At 34.4% G+C, this 25348-nt stretch overlaps 1 long non-coding RNA gene across 1 annotated transcript in view; it reads right to left on the reverse strand.

The window, feature by feature from the left end:
• Window positions 1-474: 474 nt before the first annotated feature.
• LOC138825765 (uncharacterized) overlaps window positions 475-25348 on the reverse strand; it is a 53411-nt gene continuing 28537 nt past the window's right edge. Inside the window, exons 2-3 of the long non-coding RNA XR_011371510.1 lie at window positions 9012-9168; window positions 475-534 (exon numbers count right to left, since the gene is read on the reverse strand). This is a non-coding gene — a long non-coding RNA (uncharacterized lncRNA). The remainder of the gene's footprint in view (window positions 535-9011; window positions 9169-25348) is intronic.

The following is a 25348-nucleotide window of genomic DNA, read 5'->3' on the forward strand; positions in this document are numbered from 1 at the left end:
TGTGTGTTTCTTTGTTTGTAATGGTATGACTGTGCTAATGAAGGAAATTATCCATGAATTCTAATACTCAACCAGGAATAGTTGAAAGAACTCTTTTCCTATAATAGCCAATAAAAAAAGCTAACTATCAAGTATCTATATCATTGATTTGAAGGATCTTAGAACACCTTGCATTGCATTTCCAGTGGAAAATTCTGGGACACAAAGGTTTTGAATTAGTAGCTGATATAATTGTAACCCCTCTGTACAGTATTTTCACAATAAAAAAGTGTATAAAAAGTGACAACAAATTTTCAGCGTTTGGTTCTAATCAACAGTATCAAGTTCTTTGTAATTTAGTTATTTTACCTTCTTTTCCTGTTTTTCCCTTCTCTTCTCTATTCTTCATTTGCTTCATCTATATATCTTTCCTTTCCATCTCTTCTGTGCTACTTTCTCCTCTTTATGTCTCTTACATTTCATTTCTTATGTTTTCTCTCGTTTCTTTCTCCCATTATGCTGCTCCTTTTTTATTGCTATTTCAGTGTCAAAGCACTGATTGGGGAGAAGGAAAAAAGAACTGTATCTAAATGTGGTGCAAATACAGTGAACTAATTTATTCTGTAAAAGTTAATTTAAACCAATAAAAAGAAGACTACTTTGAAGGGAGCAGTACTCTCTTGGAAAGACTTGGGTGGCATTCATTCCCTTGGGAGTACTCTAAACATTTTATTTGACCCCATGATTTTTCATAGACATTGGTTTATCTTATATGCTACTAAAATAACACGAAGGATTTAATGGTGTACTCCAATTATAAAAAAGTTTTAAGTTTCTTTTAATGTTCTCTAGGAAAGCCTTAGCTCTTTCTTCATGATTGGAACATTGTGTGGTATTGACTCAAATCATGTAAACACAATGTACTACTTTTGAAGTGTTTCTGATGCCGATAAATATATTTTCATATATCTTACATCACATCTTACTTCATTGTCTGACAGAACAAATGAACAGTCAGAGTGGTACTTGCAGAAATAGTGGCTTGATGCTAAGATCACTAATACATTGTAAATTCCTTGACTGCAGAACTCTGCCTTGACAAGCTCTACAATCCCTTGCATGAAAGAGAGAACTTGAGAAGATAAGAATGGATGGATGGCAAAAGATAGATTAATGAAAAGAGAAAAGGTTGGATAAATAAACCAATGGATTGCAGGCTGTTGGGATAGACTTGCTTTTTTCTCCTTATAGAACTAGAATTTGATGGAAAAGATAAAGTTGATCCCTTCTTTCCAAAGTAAAAGTAGAGAAAACTAATAAGCATGAAATTCCAATTTAATATCCAGATGCACACCAGATACACATTGAATAAATTGAATTGTCACCCTATCCTGATCAAAGTTTTCTCAGTGGCTCTATAGAAGCAATGCCAATGACAAATATTTGCAATAATTCTTAGTAAAAATTTAAAGACATATAAATGTTCCAATAATTTTATGTGAAACATTTCTATGCTTATGTTGTAAATTCTGTCATCATTTTATTTCTTTGCCTTATCAAATAACATTCCATCTATCCATCTTTCCATTCATTATACAATCTTACTTTTTAGTCATTTTAAGTTAAATTGCCAACATTAGTACCTTTCTTCATAAATGCTTCAATAAACATGTGGTTAGAGTTCAGTATTTGTTCCAAATCCTTTTCTTTGATATAAAAGTGATCAGTCATTAAATTTTGACAGTCACAAACACCTGTGTAACTCAGATTTCCATCAAGATATAGAACATTACTGTCATCACAGAAAATTTAGCAATGAAGATTAGACAGCCTTTCAATTAATTTCTTTTCCTCTTTAAGTAGAAGGAAACTAGCTAGGGGAGAAATTAGAGTTTTAAATAGAAAAATAATTGTTCACCCTCATAAACTGCTTCGGTTTCAAGTAAATAAACAATTGCTCTCTTGCCTTTATTTCAGCAAAATTCAGACTCCAAGTGCATAGTTGACGATAGGACAGAGATGTATGTGAATGTATTTGCAATACTATCTTCAGGTCCAGTATGTTGGCAAATAAATATGAGATAATAAATAAAAATTATAGCCTAATTTATTAGGTATGTGTTTGCTACTCAAAAATATGAAGAGAAATATTAAGAAATACATATAACTTCTGTCAGCATCACAGATTTGCTTTGGGTATTAATTATTTACTGGGTATTCCCAAGATATTACTTTTATAGGAAAAAAAGAACAATCAAGAAGCCCTCTGTTAGACACTGAATATTGCCAAGATGAAACCAGTGCCAAGCTAAGTCCTTACCACATGGTATATATCACTTGAATGTCATCCAAATGCAGAACTCCTTCTTAAGTAGCTGAGTTGACTAATTATATTCATCAGGATAATTACACCTAAGAAAAGGGTACAATCATTTCTATGGAGGAGAATGTTGACATTGTTTAATGAAAAATTAATGCATGTGGTGACAAACTATGTGTTTGGGAAGGAAATTAAACAGTTACCAACACTCCTTTTCCAAGAAAGAATTTTTAAGCATTCCTGGTATTCATTTAAGTATTGATGATGGAGGAAAGAGTTATTTCCCCAGCAGCCAAGACTTCGCCTCTATCTGGAACAGTTGGTGTCAATAAATGGTTATCAGCCAGCCACTAAAGGGCCCTACATTGTGGTAGAAGAGCAGAGTAGCAATTAAACTTGGACGAACTAATACCCACTTATCCTATCACATTTTGAGGTTTTTTTTTTCCAGTTGCTGTTACCTATAAATAGTAAATCCACACCATCCTTCTTTGTGGGAATAGCAAACATTGGTTAGTTGCAGTGTCAAAGGATTGGAATCACATACCCACTGATGAGTGTAGATCTACATTTTATGTTTTAATTTATATAGTTAATTCATATTGACAGATTAAGCAATTAGATGTAAAGTACTGTGCTGATTGCTATATGGGAATCCAAAAGGAATTCAATATCTAAAGTCTCCAAAAAGACTATCCATTCATTGTACAGCATTTACAGGGAATGGTATATACTCTGTAGTCCACTGTACATGTACTTCTTCAAGACCAAGACAGTCATTTCCCAGTTACATAAAATATAGGCTGTTGATAGTACACAGCTGAGTTCCTCTTCAGGAACTGGCCTGGGATACAAGAAGTTGCTTCACCAAAGGTCAACCTTCCTGAGGCATCAAAACTCAGTAACTGGTGGTGCTGAAATAGAAAGACTTTTGTCCAGATTAAAACTGTAGAGGACAGCAATGCTCCAGATCTTACCATAGCATCGTCTCAGAAAGCATCTCCAGAAGTGCCTGACATGTTAGCTTCTCTTCTGCTCAGTCCAGCAACCCTCACTCAGACATTGTTTCTCAAGGCCTTCCTTCATGCAACTTTCACCAACTCAGTTTATGTCCCTTAGTAAGCTACGCTAAAATGGTCCGTGCTAACAGTGGTTCTTGAAAAATAAATAAAAAGGAAGTTAGGAGCTATAACATTCTGTTCCAAATTAAGAATTCCATTATGGATACCCAGTGATGGTGCAGTTGTCTAAAATGTCACTAATGGAGAATGAGATGGAAAAGAAAGTATAAGGATGAAATAACACCATAGTCTGAACTATTAAAATCTGACAGCACCTTGGTAATGGGAAAAGAGATTTTCTTCCAGCAGCAAGACAGAAAAGGCTGGGGCTAACACTCAGGCAGAACCTCAGAAAATGTTGAATTCTCAATACTGTCATGTCTGCTATAGCAAGGGGAAAGCCCCACTTGGGATGGAGTGGAACAAATGTTGAGCCTTGTGATGGCTGTGTGTAGCTGATATGTCATTGATATATGAATGTATTAGACTCCTTAGATTTACTTTGAACTGTCTAGCTGTTCACATATGGCACACTCCTTCTTAAAGGCCCAAATCCTTACCTTTCTTTTGCTTAAAGGAAATTCAGAAGCTTCTGCCTTGCAAAATAATATACATCCCCACATGAATTGTTCATATTCCATGATGTCACCAAATCATAATGAAAGGTATAATGTAATAAGACAGGTTAAACATTATGAATCCCAGAAGTTGAGGTAGTTGTTAACATACACAACTGAAGAATTTTAAAAAAAGTACTATCAAATAGATGCTAGATAGATAGATAGATAGATAGATAGATAGATAGATAGATAGATAGATAGATAGATAGATAAATAGATAGATAGATAGATAATGTGTGTGTATACCTGTATAATCAACCTGTTCCTGTACTAGAAGAAGTCTAAATCTTCAAATCCAGTGTGTTTAATTCACACAGTACAGAGTACGAAGACATTGGTGTTTAGTACTGAAAACCACATTTGCAGATTTATTGCCCAAAGGTGTCTAGAACAAGAACCAACACATAAGTTTTATCGTTATTTTAGTGACTAAACTACAAGAGAAGGTTTCTCACTAAGAATATCCTCATACAAAAGTATCAGACATATCCTCCTTAAGAGATTCATAAATCCCAATAAAGAAACACAAGAAAATATGAGAAGGAAAGGCAACATGATTCTGCCAACAGCTCATAAATCTTCAATAACTGTATTTAAAGATACTGCAGCAGAAGCAAAGCTGGAAAATAAGTTGTCTAAATTTTTAAATAATCAGTGATGTCAAAAAGGATGTAATTAAGTAATTAAATGGAATAAACAAACAATATATGGCATATGGGAAATTCAGCAAAGAGAGATGTAAGCAGAATCAAATGAAATTTTGAAAATGGAAAGCTCAATTGATCAAATGAAGAACTCAGTAGAAAGTATCACCAATAGACTAGATTAAATGGAAGATAGATTAAATCAAAGAAAGATTATCAGGGCTTAAAGATAACGTTGGTTAATTATTATATGCAGATAAGAATAATAAAAATAGGAAAGTATGATCTAAAATTTCAAGACTTTTAGTACGCAGCTAAGAGACTAAACTTAAGAAGGTGATGCCAAAATTCAGTCTAAATGCCCAAATACTGTGCTCAGTGAAAAGGAAGCAGAAAAATCTCCTAAATATTCAAAAAGATATACATATCCAGGCACAGGAAGCATGAGAAAAAAGGGTGTCCACATTATCTTACAGTAAAAAGGTTGAAAACACAGAACAAAGAAAGAATACTGAGAGCTGTAAGAGAGACCTACCAACCACTAACAAAGAGAAAGATATCAGGAAAAAAACCTGAATATTTCAACTTTCTTGAGATTGGGTCTCATTCATGATCCTACTTTAGCCTCATGAGTGCTAGGGTTGCAGGTACATGCCACTAAACCCAACTCAACCTTCCTTCTATTCTATTTATCTGTCCACTTATATTTTCTCCTGGTGCAACTTTTTGCATGCCCCCCCCAAAAGGAAAAAATTAGTATAGCCATCTAAGAAAGAATAACTCTAAAGGAAACTTTCTTTCAGAATACTGAGTATATTCAGAGTTTACTTATCATGATCTTTCTTTATCCACAAGACATGTCTTGCATGAGAACATAGAGCAATTCACAATCTTCTTTTTTCTCTAATCTAGCAAGTGATGGTCAATTCTTTGCATTTTTGTTTCACATGTGATATATATATATATACATATATATATATATTCAATAAATTTTGATTGTTTCTTCTGGACTTGAGTAAGAACGTTTTTATTCCCTGTTCCCTTGTGCATACAATAGATGTTCAATTAACACTCTTAAAATTAATTTAATTAATTAATTAAGTTAATTAATTAAATTAATATTTTTCCAGTTTGCAAATATATTATTCCCAAATCACTGATGCACAATTAAGTTTTAGGATACAACTTAGTGGCAGTATGAACAGTAAACATGCCTTCCTACATTTGCCTCCTAAAGCCACAAGAGGGGCAGTATAAGGCAGACATAAATATTGTTTCCAAATCAAGGATTACAAACTTAAAGAGAAGTCTATATAAATAAATCAGCTCAGTAAGGGTGTGGGGAAACAAAAATCACTTCTTCAGTTTAAAAAGAGTTGCTATCCAACTCCAAGTAAATGTAAGCATATAAAAAAAATCAAGCCTGACACTACTGGGTCATCTTGTTTCTCAACTGAAGATATACCAGGTTTTCATGTGCTTTACTCTGAAATTTTAAACTGGGGGATAAGAGAGGAGTCAGGAGATAGAGTAATGTTTGCCAGAGGCTGGCCAACAGCTTTGCAACCATGTCCTGATAATGCCTAAGATCTTTGAGGAAAGAAGCGAAAGAATCTAGTTTTATACTTCAGTTTTCATCATTCCTCAATGCTTCCTGTCACTTGTTTAAATGGGTACACTTGGCCTAGGTCATTAGGCGCCAAACATAAATTACATTTTGATTGGGCTACACCCCATCTATACAAGTGCAGATAGCAAGCACTTCCTTTAATGAGGTAACAATTCAGACAGCCTGCAAGGTACCCAATAAGCCATCTCTGCACATGTTCTATTGCCTCATAAATACTTGGCATTATGAAGGACTGTCCTATTTTTAGTTTGCTTATGAGTTATTCATGAAGAATATTGTAGATAGTCTGAGTAATTTCACTAACCTTCCTTCAGATTCACAAAGCAGTTGACTCTTTTTAGTATGCATGTGTTGTGTTTTTTTTTTTTTCTTAAAAGTGCTTCCTTTGCTTTCTGTTAATTTAGATGGAATCTCTTGGGTGACACCTTCAAGATATCATTGTGTGTATGTGTGTGTGTGTGTGTGTGTGTGTGTGTGTGTGTGTGTGCCTATGCACGTACTCACTGGCTTTCATTTCAAGTTCATGAAACTAGAATCCATCTTTAAGTTTGCCTCTAAACTGGGAGCAAGTGGTTCATGCCTGTAATCCTAGTTACCCAGGAAGCTGAGCCAAAAGCTTTCATGGAAGTCATTTGTCCTCTCCAGGACTTAGACTATTTCTCACCTCTCTCCCCTCAGCTCCCTTATCTCCCCTATCTCACCTCATCTTCTCTTCCTTCCTCTCTCCTCCCTTCTCCTCCCAAGCTCCCTCCTTCCCTCCCTCTCTCCCTCCCTCGCTTGCTTGCTTGCTTGCTTGCTTGCTTGCTTCCTTCCTTCCTTCCTTCCTTCCTTCCTTCCTTCCTTCCTTCCTTCTTCCTCTTACATTAGGTATCAGATCCAGATCCTTGTAGTAAATATTCTTATTGTAGAAATCAAAGGTAGTAATAGCTGATAAAATACTCTGCTTTGAGTTGGCAGAAACCATGTGGGATGGAAAGGTAAGACTACTGTTGGTCAGATCTCCTAGAAACAAGTGCTTCAGGTGATTACATAACCCTCAAGCTCAGATCGCTTATATTTCTCAAGCATATTAATCATAGTTATTCATATTTATGGGGTAAATTGTAATATATGAATACATTGTACAATAATCAAATCAGGGCAATTAGCATAGTAATCAACTCAAACATATCATCTCTGTGTAACATTTAAAACCCAGCTATTTTGAAATATATAGTACAATATTAAATACAGTCACCTACTATATAATCCAAAAAAAATTATTCTTTATAACTATAATTTTTTTACTTATTGACAAATCTTTTCCTCTCTTCTCTATAATTCTACTAACCTCTATTTTATTCTCAATTTCTCTAAAGCCAAATTTAACGTATTATCCAAACGAGTGAGATAATGTGTTTGTCCTTTGGTCTTGTCATTTTTTTAAAGTCAGATATTATATATCTGCCAAAAGATATGAAGTAAATAGACAAATGTAAAACTCCAGTTGTCTGAGCTCTGAAAAAGAACTTTTTTGAAATTTTTATTTGAAAATGCTAAAAACAGAAGGGTTACAGTTACATAAGTCAGGCAGAGTACATTTCCTTTTGGATAATGTAACCCCTTCCCTGTTCTCTCCAAGTTTTTTTTTTCTTTTGTTTATCAGATATTTATTCAATGATTTTTTTAAAAAATTGTAAAGGTTATGAACAGAGGGGTTACAGTTACATAGGTCATAAAATGAGTGCATTTCTTTTTGACCCCTCCTTAATTTTCTCCCAGTTTTTCTCCTCCCAGCACCCCTCTCCCCCAAGTATGTAGTGCATTTTCAGCATAGTGGCTAGTGTGTAGCACTGCTGAATTGGCTCAACAGTCCCACTGTTTATGGGCTTTCCATTTCCCTCTCCAAATCAGATAAACTTATATACAAGACAAAGAGTATGGAAATCAAGTCAAAAACAGTGACAAAAGGGAATATACCAAGACAGGGAGAGTTGCAAGCAGTACAAAAACAAACATACACACACACAAACCTCTTGTTACCATTTCTTAGAGTTCCTTTCAATAAGCCTCATTTTGTAAGATCCTATACACATAGCTATTGAGCCCTTGTGATCCTCTCCTAAGAATATCCTCCTTTGGTCTCATTGTGTGAATGTTTAGAGTGCTGTTTAATTAATCAATCATATCCAAGTGTAATTATTTGCCTTTTACTGTCCATTGGCTTAACTTGTAGATTTAAAGGCTGGCTTATTTTGCTTATGTAATTTTTCCAAGTCTTTCCATTTCCTTTTGAATGGTCTCCCAGTACTTCCCTCCCATCCCATCCACAAGTTGTGTAGTTCACTTTCAACATAGTGTCCAAGGAGTATCACTGCTTCATTTGTTTACCGTTTTTCCTTCCATTTCTGTGCCTGCCCTTTCACTTTCTTTTTGAGGGCACCTCTTGCTAAGAATTACAGAATTGAAGAATTGCAGAATTATTTAAATGTATACCAAAATGGCTGCTGTTCCTTTCTCACTGATATAAGAACAAAGATATTTTTCTCTAGTCTTCACCAGAACATGTGGGCACCCCAGAGGTAAAGTTCACAATGGTATGTGTGTGTTTTCCTTTGAGATCTCTTCCACACTAAAGTTTTTAACTGTCATATCCATATTCTGTGGGCATCCCGAGGTAAAGTTCACAATAGTATGTGTGTGTTCTCCTTTGAGAACTCTTCCACACTAAAGTTTTTAACTGTCATATCCATAGTCAGTTGCAGTTTGTTTGCTTACCTCAAAACTGGTTCCCACTATGGTTTCTTCTGGAGGACTCTATACTATGGCAAATTGTAATTTTCTATTTCTTCCAGATTGGAACCCGTGGTTTGTGTTGTGGCCTCATTTCCTTAATGTATGAAAGAGTTGTTGCTGATGTTCACTTTGTTCATTCCTATAAAGATGAAAGTAACAACTTCCAAGTTGTTCATAAGCCAGACCAGAATCTAAGTGAGTCCTTACTGACTTTCATCCTATGTACTAAACTTTTGCTATATAAGATGTTGTTATCAGTATACCTTAATTGTTCAAAGGAATTCCATTGTGACATGTCTGCATTTGTATACAAAGAATCACAATCAACCTCACCCTATCACTCTTCCTTATCCCTTTCCTGATTTTAAGACAATTTTAACAGGTTTTGTTGCTATTTTCATTAAAGTAAAACACTTTGACCATATGCTTCCTTATTTGCCCTGTCCATGTATTTATTGTATTTCAAGCAAAATTACTCTATCATTATTCTCTTTCCCCCTCCCTCTATTGATCAACAGCTTTCACTGAAATTCCTTATGCCACCTTACATATAATTGCCACCCACTTTTATATAATCTAGCTTCCATCATTTTTTCTTTCCTCTTCTCCACAAAAAACCTAGAGTTAGCATTATTGTCTATGTATATATTTATGTGTGCCTATATATATGCCCATAGATATGTATGGCATTTGTTTCTAATTTCCACAGATGAGAAAGATTGTATACTGTTTGGATTTCCAAGCTTGACTATCTCATTCTACATGTTGATCTCCAGTTTCATTCACTTTCCACAAATAACATAGTTCTACATTTCTTTATAGCTGTGTGATATTCCACTTCTCATGGCAGTTGTCAAGATGACAAACATAGCAAGTGCTGGCAAAGATGTGGGGAAAAAACTCTCAAGCATAGTTGGTGGTAAAGCAAAGGAATGCAACCACTTTGGAAATCAGTATGGAAGTTCTTCAAAAAGCTAAAAATAACTCTACATTATTATCCCACTACACCACTACTGGACATATATCCAAAAGAGTGGAAATCAGTTTACAAGGAAAATACTTGCATACCTATGTTTATTGCAATGCCATTCACAATATCCAAACTGGGGAATCGGCTGAGTTGCTCAACAATTGATGAATAAAAAATACAATATGCATATACTATGTATTAAACTTTGCAGCTTCATGACACAGTCATTTTATAGGTTATTTTTTTCTTTTTTTATTGTGAAAATACTGTACAGAGGGGTTACAATTAAATGGGCAAGATAATGAGTACATCTCCTATCAAGCATTGTAGCCTCCTTCTTTGTTTCCCCTTCCCATCCTCCCCACCACCACCAAAGTTGTAAAGTTCATTTACATAAGGACTTGTACATCTCATTGTTGCAACGTATCCCTATTTAAACGATTTGTTTTTTTCTTTCCCCTCCACAAATTATACAACATCAACTACGGTGAAAGCAGGGATTATACCATAGGGGATTTATAGGTTATTTGATATTATGATTGTATTATATAAACATTAGATTTTGTTTGATTTTAAAAATAGTGTTAGATTTCTTCCCTGTAAGTGCATAAATAGGCTGTATACCCATTTGATAGTCTTGAGTCTTATTTTACAAGTGTTTTGATTAACTCTAGACTAGTTTTCCCTTTGGAAGTCATTAATGAATGTGCTATGTATCCATTTGGGTGTCTTCATCAGGATTTGAGATTTACATGATTCCAAGATTAACAAAAATTCTGGCAATTGGTTAGCCTTCAATTTACTTTCTACTCACAGTAGTTGTTTTTTCTTCGTTGTTCTGTGTCCAGCTTTGTATTACTCTTCCATGTTGCATATCAGTATTGGCTAACAAAGACACATATTTAATCCTGGAAATATTTCTGTGCATCTGTTCCTTTCTGTAGTTATTTGCCTTTCAAATTCTTGCCACCTGAGAATCTCTGGACTCCAATCTCTGAATCTCTAACTCAACAAGAATTCTGGACTATGCATGGATTCCTGTTCAATGTGCCATGGTTGTTAAATGGTTCCTGGCAGAAAGCCAGGGAACCCACAAAGCTCACTTTCTTTGTGTACCTTTTTTTTCACAGTTCTGCACTGGATATTATGTAATGCCTGCAAAAAAAAACCTTGTTTTTATGTTTTATCCAGTTTTCTAGTTTTTAGCAATCAAAAAGTATGTAAGAACCCTTTACCCCCTCATGTGAAGGCATCCTCCTTTCTCCCAGCCATTATTGACACCAGGAAAGCCCATTCATTTCAGAATAATTCCTGCCAGTTCCCACAGAAATCAGATCTTAATGTCTGCATAGCTCCATCCCTTGACATGAACACAATACATCAATATATTTTTATAAAATCTGATTTATTCATTCTGAAAAACGCCACATGTGGAACTTCTACAAAACAGTCAAAATTGAGCTTTAGAAATGTTGATCCATTCTCTTTCTGAATGCCTCCAGTAGAATCAGAAGAGAAGAGTAACATCATACCTTCAATCTCCTGGGTCTTCCTATTTCACTTCTGTCCCAATTATGGGACAAGAACTCATATCAATCATCCAACTATAACTAATGCTTTTCAAAGATGAATCAGTCTAAATTTTAAATTAGAAAATACATTTTCCCTAAGGGAAATATAATGTGATAGAATAAAATGCTAACTAAAATGAAAATTCGCTTTTTTACATTAGTATGGAAAACTGTCCATATCTTTTTTTTGAATCTCTCTATTTTCAAATTTACATTATCTTTGAAAAACTTCAAGGTTTATCAAAGTGGACTTTCAGGGCAGAGAACATCTGCATAATGACTTCATGTCTACAAATCATATAAAAAGGAAAATCAGAGAAAATCCTAAAGCTTTTAAGTATAGTTCATACCATAGGTATTACATCTCTAACAAAGTTTTACAGATTCACAGGACCTGAATTCTAAGCTCTAGGTTAAATTATATTTTCCCCCCTCTCTTTCTCCCTCTAGTAGTCTCTATAAAAAGAAATCTTTTCAAAGTAAGTAACCTAAGGAGCATCCAATTATGTTATGAAGGCACATGAAAGTTTCTTCTCATTCCTCAGGCCTTTTCCTTATTTTCTTTCTTTGGATCATAGGCATATAGATTACCCACACTATGCTGCCATAAAATCAGTGTTGTGATTCAACTTTATATACATGAGCAAATTCTCAGATCTCTTTCTCCTGTACAAAGTAATAGTATTATGCAGCTCATATAGAATTTTTTGAAGCCCACCGAAGTTTTTTTAAAGAGATTAGAAAAAATAAAAATATATCCTTTCACTTTTAATGATTTCCCAATTTAGTTTTATTGGGCTTGATATTCACATATTTGCTGCATGTATGCATTCTAAAGAACATGTGATAAATTTTATCTGAAAACCATTTTTGATTAAAGGCATTTCAAAGTTGAAAGTCTTAGCTGATGTAGGACAGGGTATCTTTCCCTTAATGAAAAGCCTTCTAGTGAGAAAATGCATGTGGCCCCTATACGTGGAGAGAAGAGTAAATTTAATGTTGTAGCTATGAGCCTCAAATTAGAACTTCCCGGTAATCACATAGATCAAATTTTATAATGTACAAGTGGAAATTTCCTCCTTTCACTAACAATCATTTTTCTCTCCCTTATATAAAAGGGGAATGCAAACAAACATTGGTTCTATTACCAATTCCTCCTGCTTCCTAATTACTTTGCCTCAAAATGAAGCTAGAGGGCTGGGAAGGTGGCTCAGTGGTAGAGTGCTTGCCTTGCATGCCTGAGGCCCTGGGTTCGATTCCTCAGAACCACATAAGCAAAAAGAAAAAAGCCGGAAGTGGCGCTGTGGCTCAAGTGGTAGAGTGCTAGCCTTGAGCTGAAGAGCTGAGGGACAGCGCCCAGGCCCAGAGTTCAGGCCCCACAACCGGACCCAAAAAATAAAAATAAAATAAAATAAAAATACAAAAAAGAAGAATGAAGCTAGAATGTAGGATTGGGATCAGAGTTTTGACATTGACCCCTGGTGGTTCCTACCTCTTAGAATTCACAAACAAGTGTAATTCCTTCCTTGAATATGAGTTTGTTTGAGTGGCCACTTCTAAGGCATAGAAGATAAGAAAAAGAACAAGAACTCACTTTCAAGGTTACAGAACTCTGACGTTCAATCTCAGCATCCAATCCCTCATTACTCATTCTGTAGAAAGCCGGTATGTAGTCCTTTCTAAAATAGCATGTGGAGAGAACCTGAGGGCTTCTCTCCCCATACAATAGTTTGGAAGAGGATCTTTCTCAATTTGATTCCAATGTGCTGCAACTTAATAACAGATTTTAAACCAGTGGTATTCAGTTAAGCTATTGATTCTTGGCCCAGGAAACTGAGGCAAATGTTTGTATTTTAAACCGTTATATTTGGAATGATTTGTTAGGCAGCAAATAGCTAGCACTAAGCACTACATTAAAGCCAACAAATTTTTGAAGAAAATCTATTAATTTCTTAGTCAATGATTCTGTTGGTTAAACAATATGATTATACTAGTATTGTTTTTGTCATGAACAGTTGAAGTGAAAATCAAATTTTCTTCCTGGGTTTCTATTTTTATAGGGAAATAGTGTTAGCTTATTTTTAATAGTAAATGGTTTCACATTTTTTAAATCTTTAAGTACTCATACAAAGGGGTTTCTATTCAACATGTTAGTTAATGAGTACAGTGTATCTTGATCAATGTCATACTTTTATAACATTTCTTTTAGTATCTATGTAGTGTATATATTCTCTCTCAGTGTGTATAAAAATAAAAAGCTTCAAAAATAAGGAAGAAATCAAAGAAAAATGTGTGAATAAGAGTATAGGTAGGAAGACTCAATACTGCTCAATATTATTATTCAGGATGCTTAAATATAGATGAGTGCAATTTGAAGGCAGCTCACAAGGCAGAAAAAGTTGCTAGATTCTATCTGCAAAATAGCATGCAAAAATTAGGGCTGAAGTAAGGCTCAAATGGTAGAGTGCAGTCGGGTACCAGTTTAGCAAGTGGGGGGACGCTGAGTTCAGATGAAAGTATTACCAAAAAGATAAAAATAAAAAAAAGTAAATGAATAGGCAAGTGACAGACTGACATAAAAATTTTTTTAAAGTACAATTACCAAACTTTTGTTACCTAAAATAAACAAATAACTCAAAACTCAATAATAGAGAAAATCCAAATGAAACTGGCTAAAATAACTTACCAAATACATATAATACATATCTATTTTATGAAAAAATACATGATAGCAATTGAAAATATGTTCAACATCATGTCTTTTTCTGATATGTATTTATACATTTAAACATATATTTATGCATTTATATATTTACAGATATATGCTGCTATATAACCTATATTAAAATATATCAATACATAAAAACATATATCTACATATAAGTATATATACATAAATATATTTGTGTGTTTCTGATATCAGAGAAATATCTGTACATAGTAAATACCTGTATTAGTTAGCTCTCTGTTAATATAACAAGTTCCTTAGTTAATGAACTTATAAAAACAAAGGTTTATTTTGATTTTCATAATCAGTTAAGTCTATTCTTTAAGCCACTGATAAGGAAGCAAACTGTAATGATAGACTATATGGTGGAGCAAAAATACTTCTTTCATGGCCAAATTATGAAAACACAGAAAAAAATGAAATCAAGATCCCAAAATCCCTTTCTGTGAATGCCCTCACTGACTTAGTAGACACTACCTCTCCAAGTTCCCATCGCCTCCCAATAATACCAAACTTAAATGTTTTAACATTGAAGATCCACCTCTATCTTTGGCTCACTAAATCTATTAATTTAGCAACAATTAATTTTATATTTCTTAGTATGTAGGGTATATATCTTCTCTGTGTGTATAAATTATTAATGCTACAAAATACAAGTAAAAAATCAAAAAATGTATGTGTGAATAAAACTGAAAGGTACTTTATAGATAGGAAGACACAACATTGCACAATATGATGAGTAAATGATTAAATGTAAGGGTGGTGATTCATACTTTCTGCCTACATTTTTGTCTCTCTGTGTTAATGCCCCCAATCAAATGGCAGGTCTGCACATTTAAACACCTTTTTTAAAAAGTCCAAAATTAAACAGTAAGCTTTGCCTTTGTTAGGTGACTAGTAAGTATCTGTTAACAGAGGTTTAAATGAATAAAAAACTGAGGGATGTTTGAAGAGAAATAGAAAGGGAAATATTTTGAAAATGACCTTATATTTGACACATCAATAAAAATAATGCTATTTTTCACCAAACTGTCTAGAGAGACATTTTCATCCACACCTTTTTCCCAAAAGGACTTTTTCTTTTCCAGTCTATTTATATATCAGCATTGAATGTCAGCTAGATTTTTCTATTATAACTTTAAAGCAGACAAATCAGTCTCACAAAGAAAATGTACTCACCAGGTACTTCCTGACAGAACAGAACAGCTGTGCCAACAAGCGAGGAAGTGAATGTTAAAAAGAAAACCAAACCAAAACAAAACAAATAAAACCTCTAAATTCTGGTTTGGATATACCTACTTTCAAAGATAACAGTTCATTGTGTTAAATATTGACTAATAACAAAATCTAAGAAGCACAATTGCAGTAATACTTATGTTGCCTGAGCTTCAAAAAGAGATGATTCAAATAGAATTGTTCTAAATTGAAGAGGTCATATATCAGTCACAATATCCATCAATTTTTCTAGGCTATGGAAGAACCTCATTCTTCTTTTTTGAATGTGCAATACATTGAGAAATGGAGATGTTTGAACCTCAACCGTTAGTGGCATAGAAGATGGAATGTCAATCACAAAGAACTCAATTTCTTTTCCCTGCAATGTCCATTTTAGTCTCCTTTGTTGAACAGAAGTATATGTTCATTGGTATATAACTGGCTTATTTTTTGTTGTACCACCCAAAAGATTGGATTAATAATAACAATGAAAGCATTGGCTGATATTAACCATGTATTTTCTCATCACATCTATCTTTTGGCTATAGAAAACTGAAGCTGAAGGGATCAAAACAAATTGCTGTAGCATTATTACTAAGTGATGAAATAGGGCTTAAATGTGTATGAATTTCATAGCCTAACTCTTACCCGATTGTCTGGATTCAGCTATCAAAGTGACTAAATAGACATAACTCTCGAATCCCTGTGTCTTCTATCTCTAAGTAACCCTTCTTTATACTGTGTTTTGTTGCCAAAGGCTTGATTGTTCATGTGACAATATTTTCATTATAACAATTTATCTCAGTAAAATACTGGTCACTATTTCACAAGAACATACTATCATTCACTGTGAATATATAGGTGTGCATGGATTATATCTAAGGAATTTTGAAAACAGGGGGTAATCATAGGAAGAAAAATTCTACTTTTAAGGAACAGAGAAGTCTCTCCTTAATTATCTTCCCAACCGAAAGGGGGAGTATCAAGATAGCTTACCTTTTAATTTTTAAAAGCATTGCTATACAACTTGAATACCAAATGTTGATACATATTTTATCATATTTGTGAATACTAACATTGAGATGGAAAGAAACGGTAGAGGCAACACAGCTGAAAGGGAAAGATCTATGTATCTATTTATCTTGACCTATATTTATTAAAGTAATACTATTACTCCATAAGATGTAAAGTAAGCAAAGATGAGAAATTCTGTCATTTCAAATTAGGCCCCCAAATACTGCTTATTTCAGTCCCCACATGAGAGACCTAAATTATACACAAACACGAAGAGATCTCACAATACACAGGCAAGTAATTCTTGCTTCCACCAGAGTTGTCAAGTGTGATATCTATTGACATTCTTAGATACTGGGTTTCCATGGAGCATACATATGCATACTACTGTGCATACTTCCACACTGCATTTATGAATGAGTGCAATCACTGAGGAGAGGAAAGAGAAAAAAGACAATGACTACTAATATGCATACTTCCACACTGTATGTATGAATGAGTGCAATCACTGAAGAGAGGGAAAGAATAAAAAAGGATCACTTGATTCAGATCATAAAGTGATAGTGACTCCCAATTGAAATTTGGATTGTGTGGACTGAAGCTACTGTGGGTTGTAGATTGATTGCTACAAGATCTTCAAATTTTTAATGGCTTTACACAGAGACACTAGTTTAGTTGACCATTCAATATGGATATCAAAGAACCTAAATTCCTTCCAACTTGAGATCCCAGAGCCATCTTCTTGATTTTCAACATTGGATAGGAAAGAAATTAAAGTTCTCATGGGAGGTTTGGTTCATCCATACCTAAAATTGATGGGAATCACTTGCACTTGAATTATAGCCACTAGGATGCAGTCACATTACCATGTTGAGCTATGAAAGAACCTGAGTAATATAGCCCAGCTGTGTGCACCTAATGTAGCCTAGCTATATGTTGCATCAGAAAAGAAAATTATTTGGAAACCTATTCTCTGTTAGACACTCTGAAGTTGGAATCAAAATTAAAAGTCAGAAAGCTTTGGAGAAAAGAATGGCTAAAAGCCAAGTTGGGTCTGTCTTTCAAATTGTCAAATTTCTCACAGATATAAGATATTACACTTTTTCACCTTGCAAAGTATTTTTACCTGACAATCTTGAATAATGAGCACTGATCTATTTCTCTGCCTATTTCAAAAGTAAATATCTTGTGATTCCTATCTTATTGAATTAGATAACAATATTCTCAAAGAAGAAGAACCAGCAAAGTTTCACCAGAATTTAAGGATTCTCATCTCTACAAAACAACATTTTTTGTCAGTTAATGAAGGAGTCTTTCTTAAAATGCCAAGACCATAAAAATAGAATATGAACAGGTCCATTCATCAGCTACATGTATAAAGTTTTTCATTCATTCCTGACAAATGTTTCACTAAATATGTCAAGAGCCATTTTATTCTCAGAGGAAGTTAAAAGTAATATCATATAAATTGAATTTCAGATGACTCAACCAGGATGTCCTACATTAATTTGAGTATATGTCATATAAAATCACCACCTTTTCTTATGAGAGTATGCATGCATGGTTATTCAAAGACTGTCTGTTTTAGGATAAAGGAATTGTCCACTGATATAAGTAGATCTGGTTCATATGCCCATAGGAGAAACATTGAGAAGTTCTACCAGATGTTTGAAATAGCTTTGAACTAAGCATCAGGAAATATTTACTATAGGTATGGTGTTCAAGTATCAAAGTAGAAACTTGTCTCCTAAACATTCCAAGAACGTAATGGTTAGTTGAGAGACAACTGCTTAGAAAGGCAAAAAGCAGTATTTGAAAGAAAGTCTGTGCTCAACCTCTCTAGCCATAAAAGAAATGTAAATCAAAAGAAAATTGAGATACCACCTCACCCCAGTTAGAATGGCTATAATCAAGAACTCTAATAACAACAGGTACTGGAAGGGATGGGGACAGAAGGGAACCTTACTGCATTGTTAGTGGGAGTGTAAACTTGTTCAAACACTTTGGAAAGCAGTATGGAGGTTCCTCAAAAGACTCCACATAGAGTTCCCCTATGACCCAGCAATCCCACTTTTGGGCATTCACCCAAATGATCACAAACAAGACCACATTAAAGCTACCAGCACGACTATGTTTATTACAGCATTATTTACCATAGCTAAGATATGGAACCAACCCAGATGCCCCTCAGTAGATGAATAGATCAAAAAAATGTGGTATATATACACATGGAATTCTATGCCTCCATCAGAAAGAATGATATCGCCCCATTTGTTAGGAAATGGAAAGACTTGGAAAAAATTCTATTAAGTGAATCAAGCCAGGCCCAAGGAAACATAGGTCCCATGGTTTCCCTTATTTGCAATAACTAGTATATGTCTGAGTCAAGCAGAAAAGGTCAGATAAGTTGATGTTAGTGTAATGAACCCCAAGATAAGTATTCAAATATTTTTTTCTCTCGTGCAGTTGTTTCTATCATATTTATAAGATGATTTCTATGTTGCTTTGTATGTCCCTTCCCCACAGAATAACCCATACTTTCACTGTTTTTGATGTTGGTATAATTTGTGGAGAAGAAGGGGGAAAAAAAACAAATCGTTTAACTAGGGATACAAGTAGACCCATTGCAATAATAAGATGTACAAGTCTTTATGTCAAAAAACGAACTTAACAACTTTGGTAGGGGGTGGGAAGAGGATCGGTTCGGGGAAGGAGAGGAGTATGGGAAGGGATGGGAAGGGGAAACAACGAGGAGGCAACAATGCTTCATAAGAAATGTACTCATCTTGCCCATGTAATTGTAATCCTCTGTACGGTATTCTCACAAAGAAAGAAAGAAAGAAAGAAAGAAAGAAAGAAAGAAAGAAAGAAAGAAAGAAAGAAAGAAAGAAAGAAAGAAAGAAAGAAAGAAAGAAAGAAAGAAAGAAAGAAAGAAAGAAGAAAGAAAGAGAGAAAGAAGAAAGAAAGAAAGAGAGAAAGAGAGAAAGAAAAAGAGAGAGAGAAAGAAAGAAAGAAAGAGAGAGAAAGAGAGAAAGAAAGAGAAAGAAAGAGAGAGAGAAAGGAAAGAGAGAGAGAGAAAGAAAGAAAGAGAGAAAGAAAGAAAGAGAGAAAGAAAGAAAGAAAGAAAGAAAGAAAGAAAGAAAGAAAGAAAGAAAGAAAGAAAGAAAGAAAGAAAGAAGAAAGAAAGAAAGAAAGAAAAGAAAGAAAGAAAGAAAGAAAAGAAAGAAAGAAAGAGAAAAGGCTGGCCTAGACTGGCCATTGATGAGAAATTATTATGGCGTCTTCTAGGAACATACTTCTGGTGAACACAGTTATCATTCCCATTTTATAGATAAGAAATTCAAGAAGTTCAGGAGACTCATCAGCAGAGGGTGATGAATCTGGTGTTTTAAGTTCTAAAGACTCCTGTTTGAGTACTGCATCTTTTTCCCTGTTTTCAGATGAACTAAAAGCAATTCCTGGTGAGCTGTCCTAATTTATGAACTGTCTCCAACTAAAGATCATTTCTCAAAATATGCCCACAAAAAGATATTATATTTTATTACCTTGAGAAATACTTTTCCTTGAAGATATTAAATTTCATTTTGTAAAATTGGTGAAGTATTCCCAGACCCTGCCATTTTATTTGTTTCAAATAACTTCAATGAAATGTTCATTTTTCTGAAGATGTAAAGAAAATTCTTCCTGACTTCTAACCCATTACATTAGGTGATGGAGAATCACATTCAGACATTTATATCAAGGGAACGTTGAAAAGGAATCTGTCCTAGTTTTGAGTGTGGTCGTTTGTGCCTATAATCTAGTTATTTTAGATGCAGATGCAATAGTGCCATTAGTTCAAAAGTTAGCACAACTCTATCTCAAAAACAAAATAAAAGGCAAAACTATTTTGGGACCTATCTTAAGTGGTAGAGCGTTTACCCAATTATATGTGGCCAAAAATAAGACTATAATGGAGAGATAATAGAGGTGTTGCCTCAGATAAACTAGTGTCAGGGATGGGGTGGCACAACCAGGAGTCTGGTAGAGGCTACTATAAGTCTGTAAATCTAACAGTTTGAAAAAAGAACGGATAGCAAACAGGGACTGAAACAATCTGGAATCTTCTAGGCACTTCTACATCAGTCTTCCATGAAGTCTCTACCTGCAAAGACTTTGCAGAAGTTAGAGCCACTATTTTACTTCCATGTTCTAAAATCTTGCACAACTTCTTCTTTTACCCACATCCAATCATACATAGAAAATGTATGGAAAAATGTTACTTTCAGGATAACCAAGTTCACAAAAGAACAGTCCAATTAAATTGACTGATGCTGTAAGAGAGAAACGACAGTTCATATATTTGCACTGAGTCTGTAAATGTAAAGTTGAATGCAGAGATACTGAAACCCACAACCATCAAGGGAAAAAGACAAGGCAAGTGTATACAGGAGAATTGTACCACTCCCAAAACACATTTTTTATCTTCCATACTGAATTTTCATTATTTGGAAATTTTGGAGAGTAATTTTGTGCATGCAAAATATCCCACCACAGCAGTATTGACTATGAGTATAATCCAATAACGTACCAACAGCAAAGTTGACAGAACAATCATTAACATTTCCTCACCCCAAATGACCACATAACAGAGAAGGAAACATACAGAAGAAAACTGTTACAAATGCCATAAAAAATGACCAATGTTTAGAATATTCTAAAAGCCTTCAACATGCCTTGAGCCAAAATCAAGAAATCAAGGAGATATCAAGTAAGTAATGGTATAGAACATCTGAATAATAGAATAACAGTCTTTTTTTTTTTTTGTCGGTCATGGGGCTTGAACTCTGGGCCTGGGCTCTGTCCCTCAGCTCTTCAGCTCAAGGCGAGCGCTCTACCACTTGAGCTACAGTGCCACTTCTTAGAATAACAGTCTTGATTCACTCTTCATTTATAAAATCCTATATTGAACAGGATAAAATTCTTGCCTCATGTCAGAGACATCTGTAAATGTAGTCATATAGAAAGCTATTAAAAAATAAGCAACCTAATAAAAGCAGATATGAAACAAGCTATATCCTTGCATAATAAGGCAATAAAATAGGAACTTTAAAAGTGTAACCTTCATATGTATTTATACTCATTGAAATTTAAAGCATTCTGAACAAATATTAGATTAAATAACAATAAAATAAAAGTTATAAACTATTTTTCATATTAATGAAAACAAGAACATACCAAAATGATAGGAAATACTAAAATATATTTAGAGGAAAATAGATTATAATATGTAACAGATCCATGTATACAAATAAAAATGATTGACCTGTTAGGAAAGTTGAAGAGCAAAAAACCAGTACACAAAGTATTAGTTTTGTTTTTACAAACTAACAGTGAAAAATCTGAGAGGAAAATTTAAGAATCAATACCATTTGCAAAATTTCCAAAATATTATGGAATAAACTTAACAAGGAAAGCAAAAAGGCACTTCATGGATCAAAAACCTTAATATTATTTTTAAAAAATAAACATGTTATTCAAGGAAGTCTACCAATTCAAGACAACTTCTGAAATTCATAAATATTTTCTGTAAAAGTGGTTTTAAAAAAAAATCCTAAAATTCAGAGAATCCTGACGCTTCTGAATAGCCAAAACAATCCTGAGAAAGAACAAAACTGGAACCACGACACATCTTAATCTTGCACATCACTAGCTTCAATAATCAAAACATTATGATACAGGGTATGAAGGCAGAACAGAGAACAGAAATAAATACTTGTGTATGTAATCAAGTGATCTTCAACAAAGATGTCAAGTTTTAAAATATAGAAAGGAGATTCTCTTCAACAAATGGTGCTGAGAAAATTGAATATCCACAACATTGGGTAGAATTAAGTTGGATCTTTATCTTAGCACCCAACTCAAGAAACATAAAAACAGAAACTAAAGCTCCTAGAACAAAACATAAGGGGAGAGTTTCAACATTGGCTTTGGCAATAATTTGATGTCAAAAAATAGACAGATGGGGGCAATATCAAACTTAAAAACTTTTGTACAATGAAGAAAAATCAAACAAAATAAAAGAACTATCTATAAAGTCAGATAAATGATTTTTAAATCATATTTTCTAATAAGAGTTTTATTTTCAATATAAAAACTACAATTAACAAAAGCAATACTTAGGGCTGGGAAGGTGGCTCAGTGGTAGAGCGCTTGCCATGCATGTCTGAGGCCTTGGGTTCGATTCCTCAGCACCACATAAGCAAAAAGAAAAAAGCCGAAGTGGCGCTGTGGCTCAAGTGGTAGAGCGCTAGCCTTGAGCTGAAGAGCTGAGGGAGAGCACCCAGGCTCAGAGTTCAGGCCCCACGACCGAACCCCCCAAAAAAGCAATACTTAACTTTAAAAAATGGACAGCATACCGCACTGAGAGTACCTGATCTTGTCTGGTCTTGGAAGCAGAGCAAGTAGCCTGGCTAATATTTAGAAAGGAGACTACTGTAGAATTTTAACTGGAGGTATGGCTCAAGTGGCACAGCACTAGCTATGAGCAAAAAAAAAAATGGCAAAAGATTCAAATAAACATGGTTACAAAGAAGATAGACAAATGCTCAACAAATATCCAAAAAGTCCTTCGATGTACCTAATCATCAAGGAAATTAAAATCAAAACTACAATGCAGTATTACCTTATACCTTTTAGAGTAATCAGTATTAAAAACAAAAGGAATAGAAAAAGGTCAGATAAGTTGATGTTAGTGGAATGAACCCCAAGATAAGTATTCAAATGTTTTTTTTTCCTTTCATGCAATTGTTTCTATCATATTGATAAGATGATTTCTATGTTGCTTTGTATGTCCCTCTCCCACAGTATAACCCATACTTTCACTGTATTTGATGTTGCTATAGTTTGTGGAGGGGAAAGGAAAAAAACAAATCGTTTAAATAGGGATACAGGTGGACCCATTGCAACAGTGAGATATACAAGTCTTTATGTCGAAAAACGAACTTAACAACTTTGGTGGGAGCTGGGGGGAGGACCAGGTGAGGGAGGGGACTAGTATGGGAAGGGATGGGAAGGGGAAACAAGGAGGAGACAACAATGCTTGATAAGAAATATACTCGTTATCTTGCCCATGTAATTGTAACTACTCTGTACGGTATTCTTACAATAAAAAAAAAAAGAAAATAACAAATGCTGTCAAGGATGTGGAAAACTTGTGACTATTGGTAGAACTGAAAAATGATGCAGCCACTATGGAAAACAATATTGTAACTCTTCACTCTTCAAAGTCTTAAAAAAAAAACTATGCACTCCAGAAATAATACTTTAGGGTATATCTACAAAAGAATAGAAAACTGCCCGGCGCCAGTGGCTCACACCTGTAATCCTAGCTACTCAGGAGGCTGAGATCTGAGGGTCACGGTTCAAAGCCAGCCCAGGCAGGAAAGACTGTGAAACTCTTTTCTCCAATAAACCACTAGAAAACTGGAAGTGGTGCTGTGGTTAAGGGGTGGAGCGCTTGCCTTGAGCTGAACAGCTGAGGGACAGCGCCTAGGCCCAGAGTTCAAGCCCCATGACTGACCAAAAATAAAAGAATTGAAAAGTATATTCTCAAAGACATATGTATATACTCATTGTCACTGCTACATTATTCATAACAGTAAAGAGATAGAGACTGCATCAGTGTTAGTCAGTGGCTATATGTATACAGACAATGTTGACAATTGTAAATAACGCTTCCCAAGGTAATTACCTTGGAAGGGAAAGCAATTTATTGAAATGTACAAGTATCAGTAAAACTATTTAAAAAGTTAATTATAGCACTGCACAAATTTCTCTGTTACAGATTTAGGAAAACTACTATTTGTAATTTTTGCTTACTGAGTGCTCTTCTATGTTTTAAATAACTACTATTATTTTTTGAATACTTTAAAAATTATTGCATGCATTACTTATTTTAAACGAGATTGTTCCAGAAAAGCTAGACTATACTCACTTAGAAGTGATATTATTGCACAACTCAATTATAATGATAAAACTCAAATTTGGATTTCAGAAAATGGAGTAATTCTTGACATCTCTTTAACTAGGAGTATTTTAAAATAATTTTTGAAGTGGGCACTGGTGTTTTATGCTTGCAATCCTAGCTACCTGTGAGTTAAAATCAAGAAAATTGTTTACCCCAGCCAGAAAAGTTCATGAGGCCTTCCTTTCAACCCATAGCTAGGCACAGTAGCATCTGCCTGTCACCTTAGCTATGTGAGAGGCTGAGATCTGGAAGATTAAGTTTCAAGGCCAACCCAGGGAGAAAAATCCACAAGTCAGTTATGGGGAATATGCTTTGATATCCAGCTGCAGCTATAACCCTAAAATAGGTGGATCACTGTACAGGCATGAACCCAGGCCAGAACAAGTTTTTTATTATCTAAAATAATAACCACCACCCCCCCCCCAAAAAAAGGGCAGATGTGTATGTTAGTAGTAGAGCACCTGTGGAGCAAGTGGAAGGCTCAATCCCCAGTACATCCCTTTCCTAACTTAATATAGATTGAAGTGAATAAAGATAACTATGCATACCTTTGCTCATTTAGGATCTTTCACTATAAGGCACATAATAGACTTTCAAAAGTGGTGACTGAATAAATAAATGACTGCATGCATTAATGTTTCAACATTTCTTCTAAACAATGATTTGCACTACAAGCATTTTAAATACATATGTGAAATGCATTAAATAGACCTGATTTATTTCTATTATATTTCTCAAACACCTAAAAAAAACCCAAAACAAAAAATAAAACCATGTCATCGCCATGAGCATACTTTTTTCAAATAATTTCTC

Source organism: Dipodomys merriami, unplaced genomic scaffold (assembly GCF_024711535.1).
Source record: "Dipodomys merriami isolate MVZ:Mamm:240054 unplaced genomic scaffold, mDipMer1.0.p SCAF_14, whole genome shotgun sequence".
In the NCBI taxonomy this organism is placed as follows: domain Eukaryota; kingdom Metazoa; phylum Chordata; class Mammalia; order Rodentia; family Heteromyidae; genus Dipodomys; species Dipodomys merriami.